The sequence below is a fragment of the Miscanthus floridulus genome, chromosome 19, assembly GCF_019320115.1.
Source record: "Miscanthus floridulus cultivar M001 chromosome 19, ASM1932011v1, whole genome shotgun sequence".
Lineage (NCBI taxonomy): Eukaryota > Viridiplantae > Streptophyta > Magnoliopsida > Poales > Poaceae > Miscanthus > Miscanthus floridulus.
In genome coordinates this window covers 20,976,445-20,986,385 of record NC_089598.1, presented here as the reverse complement: position 1 = coordinate 20,986,385, position 9,941 = coordinate 20,976,445, and positions in this window count along the sequence as shown.

The window sequence follows — 9,941 nt, the reverse complement described above, 5'->3', positions numbered from 1 at the left end:
ACAATCGGAGTCGGAGACAATCACCACCCTCCGCTCAACGATCCTCGCTGCTCCAAGCCGTCTAGGTGGCGGCAACCACCAAAAGTAACAAGCAAATCCTGTAGCGAAACACGAACACCAAGTGCCTCTAGATGCAAACACTCAAGCAATGCACTTGGATTATCTCCCAATCTCACAAAGATGATGAACCAATGATGGAGATAAGTGGAAGGGTTTTGGCTAAGCTCACAAGGTTGCTATGTCAATGAAAATGGCCAAAGGTGTAAGCTTCAACTGGCCATGGGGTTTAAATAGAAGCCCCCACGAAATAGAGCCGTTGTACCCCTTCACTGGGCACAACGCAGGGTGACCGGACGCTCCGGTCCGATCGACCAGACGCTGACCCTCAGCGTCCGGTCACATGATACATGCCACGTGTCCCCTGCTTCAAATACTGTTCATCAGATTTCAACTATCATCTGTTGACCGGACGCAGCGCACAAACTGACCGAACGCTCAGCCTCCAGTGTCCAGTCGTTTCCAGTAAGGTTCCAGAAATGGATTTCTTTGACCGGACACGTCCGATCATGCTTGACCGGACCCTACAAGCGTCCGGTCACGCAGTGACTTTACTTCGTGCTGCCCGACAACAGGACCGAACGCAACCAGCCAGCGTTCAGTCACCGAGCGACCTAGCATTCGGTCGTTTGACCGACGCCATCGTCTTCGCTGTTACAACTGACCGGACGCGCCGGTCCCTCAGAGACCAGCGTCCGGTCACCTTGTGACCAGTGAGACTAACTCCTTTTCACCTCTAACTTCTTTACCCTTACTCAAATATACCAACCACCAAGTGTGTCACCTTGTGCATATGTGTTAGCATATTTTCATAAACATTTTCAAGGGTGTTAGCATTCCACTAGATCCTAAATGCATATGCAATGAGTTAGAGCATCTAGTGGCACTTTGACAACCGTATTTCGATATGAGTTTCACCCCTCTTAATAGTATGGCTATCAAACCTAAATGTGATCACACTCTCTAAGTGTCTTGATCACCAAAACAAAATAGCTCCTACAATTTATACCTTTGCCTTGAGCTTTTTATTTTTCTCTTTCTTCTTTCCAAGTCCAAGCACTTGATCATTACCATGACATGATCTTCATTTGCTTCACCACTTGGAATGTGCTACCTATCTCATGATCACTTGATAAACTAGGTTAGCACTTAGGGTTTTATCAATTTACCAAAACCAAACTAGCGTTTTCACCTAGAATTTCTGAACATACCTAAAAAATCCAAAATAGCTCGACCAAAAGGTCATAACTTTCCATTCAGAATTTTGATTTCGATGATCTCGTATATTCTGGAAAGCTTATCCGGAGGACTATCCATACCAACTAAAAACAAGCTTCGATACCAGCATGTGCAAGTTTTGCATTGTGACAAGTGTTTCCCTCAAGTTAGCACTTGAGTTTAGTTAGCTTGAGCATCGAGACTTATCAACACACTCAATGTTGCATCCCTCTTGGTAGTACAACATATATATGCTCAAGATAAAAAGAATGTAGAATTTCACCACTTGAGCCTTCAATATCTTCATATATCATTTCTTCTAAATATATCTTCATAAGGGCTTGCAACAATCTATCTCCATCATTTGATCAATACCACCTTCAGCAAGTGATTTGAACCATTTCCATACATATCGTTTCACATAATGGCATCAAGTCACTTATTTATACGATTCAAGGAAGATTTTATTCTCCTCAAGATATGACTTCCCATAGCTTGATGTGTGCAAGACTCCATGCGAGCACTCTTTTCTTCACCATAGCCATGGCCCATCGGTGCCCAAGCCATCGATTGTCCTTCACCCTTGCTTGATCCTTCGAAGCCCTTTCATTGCTACCTTTGATGAGGACATCACTTCTTCATCACATACAAGCCAAGGAGAGGAGGAGGACCAGCATGGGTGTCCAATTCATCTTTCTCATGGTGGCGGCCCAGTCCAACTGAAGTTAGAGCCCATCTTGGGTTCTAGGACTAGTCTGCCTTAAACTAGTCACCTAGGACGCATCCAGACTCCGTTTTTGATGATCCACATATGGATGGAAAGCTAATTGGATAAGGAAACCAACCCAATTGGTCTCACATCAAAAGCCCTTCGAAATCAACAGGAATCATTGAAACAAATCAGCATCCAGAATCTATCAGGGTGCCTTGACACCGTCTTTGGTTCGTTGGATCGTGTATCGTGTTTGGGCCCATTAGGGGCGTGTCTAGGGGGGTGACGCCCAAGACTCTATAAATATCAGTCGTTGCTCTTCTTAGGGTTTGGGTTTTGTTTAGTTCTTGATTTCCTCATGAAACAGACATCGTTTTGCTGCAACTATGCCGCTAAGGCGGCTTGCTGTGAACCAGGGCCTCAATTCTTGATCTTGTTCGCCTGTGGCGATTAGTCCTTTCGAATAAAGACTTGAACTCCTCATTATCATAAGCCTCATATTTATTTGCAATTTTAGATTATGTTCATCCCATTCTTGCTTGTATTCTTGGTTCGCTTGCAGGAAAGCCTTCTCGGCGAGGTCAATCGCGTTCGTGTGGTTGATAACCAACGGAGCAGTGTGTAACGGTTGCGGGGGTCCGAATCAATCTTGGTTCAAAGCCTAGATCATGAACGTCAAGTCTCCACTAATCGACGCTATCATACATTTCAAAAGATCGGGCCTAGTCTACATCAAGTGGTATCAGAGACCTTGTTGCCCATTAGATATAACTTTGTTTCCCCCTTTAGATTGTTACTATTTTTTGCATTACCTATAGTCCACAAAAAGCAACAAAAAAAAATACACCGCCACATATTTTCTGTCCTATAGCCTCATTGTGCCGTGCAATTTCGTCTCTGTTTTGTGTTGTTGAGTTTGTGTCCTAGGTCAAGTTCTGGTTGCTGGTTTTAGATCGTTTTTTAGTCCAATTTATATTTTTTCCTTTGTTTTTTATCATAATCCGTGAACACCTTCAAGTCTTGCTGTGATTCCTTTGTATTCATCAAACCCTAGTCCACGTCATCTTATTTGTTACACTTGTCTTCACTATTTCCATCAAATCCTTGCTGCCGTGACCAATTTTACGCGCATTGTTTTCGTTTTGTCCTCTAATTCGGAGTGCGTTCGTAAAACTGGTCTAGTTTTCGCATATGAACTCGGATTTCAACGTTCTATATATCAAAATTGATCAAAAAAATTTCGGATTCGTCCATCCCCGGCTTTGCTAGGGTCAAAGATTTTTATTTTGGTCAAAAGTGGTCACAAGATCCTCTTTTCGTGGTCACAAGGTTTTTGTCGATTTTGAGCATATTTTCTGAAATTTCCATAGGCCATGTCTTTCACTTGTTTAAGCTCATATTTTCTGTGGTTACTTCTTTTGCGCTCCTAAGTGAAGAAAAAATATCAAAAAATAAAAATAAAAAGTTAAAAAATTCTAAAAAACAACAACAGCAAAAAAATAGAGAAAAAAGAGAGGGACAAAAGTGAAACAATACCTAGAGGAGCACATAGAGAGCGCCATTTGAGCTATATTTGCGTGTGCTGATTTCTGCCTTGTTCCTAATCATATTCCTGCTGTTCACATCACTTAATATATCTGGTACTTGGAACGTGAGTAGGCCAGCAACTAAGACAAGTACTTGCGATATTTATTCAGCTTTGCTATTCAGTTGCGAATTTTGCTATTCCTTGCTACTATATTGTGCCTGTCTAAGCTCTACTTTCTTCTAACCAAGTACATGTTCTCCTTGCAACTGTTACACTCAAGCTACAACGGTATCACAGTCACCGACCGATTGCACCACATGTTGCTTTGGTAAGAACACTTGTAAGACCGTGGTAAGACGTTTGAGAGTTGAGTGCCTTATTTTTCCTCATCCACAACCTAAGTAGTTGGTAGGTATAATACTATTTGTGTTGTCTTTTCCTTTCTACTAACCATGTCAGGAAAAGCTGGAGGCAGCGGCTAAGGAAACGAGGACGCACCTACAGATTTCAATGACTGTGTTTCTAAGAATGAGCTTCGTACCATTCTTGATGACAAGTTCAATGAGATCCTTCAACAAATCACCAATTTGGCCAAGAGGATTGAAGATATTGAACAACGACATCTTGAACCACGTCCTGCTTCTAGTGCTATGCCTCTTGTTGGTACTAACCTTTTGTAGGAGGAGGATGAATTTCTAGTAGGGAAGCCACCATGGCAGCCACCTTTGTGAAGGATTGGGCGCCAAGATGAACGTCTTCTTCCAGAGCCATCGTTGCTGTCATCCAATGGAGGAGACGATCTACTTCAGTCGAGGATGACTTCAATTCAAGAAAGAGAGGATGATGAGGACATCACTTCTTCATCACATATAAGCCAAGAAGAGGAGGAGGACCAGCATGGGTGTCCAATTCATCTTTCTCATGGTGGAGGCCCAGTCCAACTGAAGTTGGAGCCCATCTTGAGTTCTAGGACCAGCCTACCTTAAACTGGTCACCCAAGACGCATCTGGACTCTGTTTTTGATGATCCACATATGGATGGAAAGCTAATTGGATAAGGAAGCCAACCCAATTGGTCTCACGTCAAAAGCCCTTCGGAATCAATGGGAATCATCAGAACAAGTCAGCATCCAGAATCTGTCAGGGTCCTACGACACCGTCTTTTGGTCCGTTGGACCGTGTATCGTGTTTGGGCCCATTAGGGGGCGTGTCTAGGGGGTGATGCCCAAGACTATAAATATCAGCCGTTGCTCTCTTTAGGATTTGGGTTTTGTTTGGTTCTTGATTTCCTTATGAAACAGACATCGTTTTGCTGCAACTGTGCCGCCAAGGCTGCTTACTGTGAACCAGGGCTCCAGTTCTTGATCTTGTTCGCCTGTGGCGATTAGTCCTTTTGAATAAAGACTTGAACTCCTTGTTATCATAAGCCTCATATTTATTTGCAATTTTAGATTACGTTCATCCCGTTCTTGCTTGTGTTCTCGATTCGCTTGTAGGAAAGGCTTCTCGGCGAGGTCAATCATGTTCGCGTGGTTGATAACCAACGGAGCAGTGGTGTAATAGTTGTGAGGGTCCGAATCAATCTTGGTTCAAAGCCTAGATCGTGAACATCGAGTCTCCACCAATCGACGCTATCATACCTTTTGGAAGATCGGGCCTAGTCTACATCAACCTTCACCCTCTCAAGCCATATGATGATTTTGAACCCATAATAGGCGTACATTTTAAACCATACTCATTTACATTCTTGTCTTTTGCTTGAACTAGATTGACTCCATGAACTTTCTTCTCAACAGTGCTTATATTGATTTACTATTGCACAGCTTGACCGAGCTTCATATTTGAGACTTCATTTGATATCCATTAACGAACATGTCCCTTCTGATATATCCATCTTACGCTTGTCAAGTTGCTTAGTTCAATATATACAAACCCACATAATAAGATCAATATATGGATAAGTTTGTATCTCTTCTCTTTTGTGCATTTTGGCTTGCCATGTCATCACACTTAGTCATACAAAATACCATGCATGTTTGCCTTTCATTTTGAGCTTTGATTTAGAATGATTTACACAATATAGCGCATCATAAATGTATATGACAATAACAATGACCTGCTCAACACTTAACAAACATGTTAGACCTTTAATCGTGTTGTCATGGAATCCACCAAAACCTACTGAAAGGCTATATACACTTACAATATAAAAATGTGGGTTGTAGTATCATCTGATTGTAGGGTTGAGACGGCAGACTAGAGGGGATTAAATAGTCCTTTCTAAAAAATAATTGCGGTGGCTAACCAAAATAAATGCATAATTAAAACTATCGGTCTAATCAAGACTACACCCCTCTATCTAAGTTTTAAGTACCTTACAAAGATCCTAAATAGCCAACAAAGGTGCCGGGCTAGCTAGAGCTCACCTAACAATTCTAGCTTGCAAGGTCACACAAACCTATGCAACTAGTACTTTAAGTAACCGAGGGAGCTCCTACACAACTAGTGATGCAAAAAACACAAAGCCCCTAAGCTCACTAGCAATGCTCAATAACAAAGCTACACAAAGCCAAATTATAGAGCGTAAATTACTTAGCTACAAAAACTAAGCAATGCAACTAACAAGGCTACTCAAGCCAAATTAGTTACGTAAGGGAGCTACTTCTATGCTACACAAGCAATAAGATAATTAGCAAGCTACACAAGCTAACTAGTTACAAGAACAACTACACAAGCACAATGAATGTGAAAGTAATTATAAGCTTGTGTGAGGGAATTATAAATCAACGGGAAGACAAGAATGACATGGTGATTTTATCCCAAGGTTCATGTGCTTGCCAACACGTTAGTCCCCGTTGAGACAAGCTCTAAGGTTGCTGCCGGTCCTCTTGCTAGTGGTGACCCACAAGTCACACTCTACCACATGGAGTGCTTACCACAAGCTCTAGCACTTGACCCAGCTGGACCACTTGTCGCCCTTCGCATCTCGCTCTACTAGAGTTGCTCTTCGTGGTTCCCGCGGGGTGAGCACAATCCCCCTCACAATCACTTCTTCGGAGCACCGCATAATCTTCTTTGCGTGCTTCAACGGAGACCACCACCAAACCGTCTAGGAGGTGGTGACCTCCAAGAGTAACAAGCACCACCGGCTTGCAACTCGATCACCTAGTGCCACTTGATACAACCTCACGATGCAATCGCACTAGAATCACACTCACTCATAATCGGATGCAACCACTATGTGCACAAGTGAGTTAGAGGCTCTCCTAGCACTCCTCAAGCATTGACACTAAGTCCCAAGGGTGCTCAACCAGCTAAATGCCTGAGCTCCGCCTTTATTTATAGCCCCTAAGCCAAATAGAGACATTGGAGCAAAGCTGCACTTTCTGCGAGGGCACCGGACACGACGGTGCGGTCACCAAACATGGGGTGGCGGTGCCCCCCAACGATCGAATCCAATAGTTAGTTTTGACTAGCCATGGTCACCGGATAGGGGGTGGCGGTGCCATCGCCCTAGGGTGGCGGTGACCGCTTAGGCCAACCCCTGAAACACCCTCTCTCTGGATAAAAGGGGTGGTGCACCAGACATGGCATGGCAGTGCCCATGGCGGTGCCCCCTTTCTTTTTCCTGCTCTCGGGAAAAACACGGCGGTGGCACCGGACAGCACCCCACGGTGCACACTGCCGCTGATGGTGCCAGCGCCCAACACCCACTCCTCGGCCTTGTCTAGCCGGGCACCGTCGCAGGGGTGGCGGTGCACCGAACAGGGGGTGGCGGTGCCACCCAGACAGCACCCTGAGCCCGGTTTCGCCTCCTTTTCTTCACCTTTGCCAACACCTTTGCAAATGTGCCAACATCACCAAGTGTTCACCCAACTCGTGCACGTGTGTTAGCTTTTCACAAACATTTTCCAAAGGATTAGCACTCTTTTCACCACACCACTCGATCCTAACACGTATGCAAAGTTAGATCGCTCAAGTGACACTAGATGATCGATATGCAAACAAATTTGCCCCTCTTGATAGTACGACCATCTATCCTAAACATGGTCATAAACTTCTCTACACACCTATGACCGGTGAAATGAAATGCCCTACAAATATACCTTTGCCTTGTGCATTCTATTTCACCTCCTCCGATGTTGATGCAACACATGCACCAACCAATCACAAATGATATGATCCACTTCATATCATCACATGACCGTATTAGTTCATCGATCTTAACTTCACTTGATCTTCACCGTTGCCTTCGTCCATCGGCGCCAAGTCTTGCTCAAGCTTTACCGCCACGCGGTTCATCGCTCCAAAGGCTCCAACTTGCCCTTCACACTTACAACCGGTCCATCAAATCAAGTCTTGTCTTGATCTTCTCCAGCTTAGTCACATGACTCAATGTCATGTCTTATATGCAATGAGTTCCTTCATCACATGTGTGAGCCTTGCAATATATCCAAGACATTTCACCTCAACGGCATAGGTTGCTCACACATGATGTACTTGTGGACTAATTACCTGTGTATCTCACTCAAACACATATTAGTCCACCTAAGATTATGACTCAATTACCAAAACCAAACAAGGGCCTTTCACTGATATACCAAAAATAGGTATAATAATATGTTGCTAATAATTAGCAACCATAGTCTTAGTTTTTGTTTAGCCATCCTCTCATTCTAGATCTAGCATCATGATTGTATCCATTATTAGACTACATCAGTCCAAAACAGATGCAATTCTATGTTTAGTCACCATGAAACTAACCAAAAATTCATTGAGTTTATAAAGAGTATATCCACATTTAAGACTTTAAATAGATATATTATGAAAATATATTCCATGATAAATTTAAAGATAATTACTTAGTATGGTAAACATTGTTTTATATAAATTTAGTAAAATTTAAGATAATCTGAATACATCCCTTTTGAAAGGGATAAAGTACTCGTCACTGCACCTTTGACTCCAACATCATCGAAGTTGCCACCACATTCTTTTTTTTTCTCATATTCAGCATCATGCATTTTTTTTATCTCCTCTGCTTTGTCACAGGAAGGTACATGTGCCCATGTATAACTGGAGACCCTCTACCTATCATGACTAGTGCATGTCAACCCATTGTCTCACAACAATCATTCACTGCCGATCCTCCTCTCTAAGCATGTATATCGAGAAAACCTCGCTAGAGACTAAAGCCCCTAATTCCAAACTCTAAATATGTCCAAAGTTGAAAAAGAATATCTCACTATCACAGTTGCCATTCTTTTCCTAATAAAAGTTTAAGTGTTGTAACTTATGGGTCTATTTGGTCCAGCTTCCACTCCAGCATTAGCAACATGAGGGATGGAGCTGCACCAAACTAGTGGATAGAGAAAAATGCTTCTAGATGGTGAAAGGAGGAGCAAGAGCCGTTTTCTACCATCCAAGGTGAAGCCACGTTTTTAGCGCTTCGTATGGACACCAAATGTGTCCTAAGTGTTTTTTGTCTGTCTAATATGATTAATATCATTGACTATACACATCATATTTTTCCTAGTATGCAGAAAAGTTACATATCTTTGTATTAAAGCCAAAAAACAAACCACATTCGTAGTGATGCCATACACATTTTCAATTTGAGACATCATCGTTTTATTATCCTCATTAGTAACCTCTATATATTACATAAAAGTTGCCTATAACTTGAACCTTGGCACTATTTTGTATGTCTAACCCACACACTCGATTTTTTCTGGGGGGAGGGGGGGGGGGGGGGGGGGGCAAAACACTTGATTTTTTGGCCGTTGATCTGAGGCATCCCACGACATATTACATCTGTCATTTCAAACTCACATCTTCTTTCTCTTTGTTCTTTTTTCCTCGCTACTTCCTCTTTCCGGCCGCCACTCATTCACGGTGTTCGTGCCCCCGCCCTGCCCTCCTCCTCTGTCTCCAGCAGCTCCCCGCTGCAGCCCACCGCTGCCACGCTAACTCGGCACATCGGGCTATCACTATGATGTTCCTACCCTTGCTTTGCCAACCACCTTCTCCACTGCCCAGTCGGCGATGCCACTACCACCTTGATCACGCCACCCCTGTCCTTCCCTTCTAAGCTCGTGGGATGGGATGTATGAACCTTAACTCGTCGGAGATGAAGAAGATGACACAAGGAAGGTGCTAAGCCAGGTATGTGATCGGTAAAAAAAAATCAAGCGTTGATGAAGAGTAAAACACTCTAGTGTAGTATAGGTATAGCATTTCTCCAAATAAACTACTTTGCGATTTTTTTGTTACAAAGTTTCACTTAAATCTGCTGGACCCACGAGCGCAACCGACACCATAACTACACTGCGCTGCCACCACAGGGGCATAGGCCCACACTGGTGTGCCCCTTGCAAATATCCCGTCCGCGTCTCCGTCGTTACGTCTTCTAGAAAACGCCGTTACC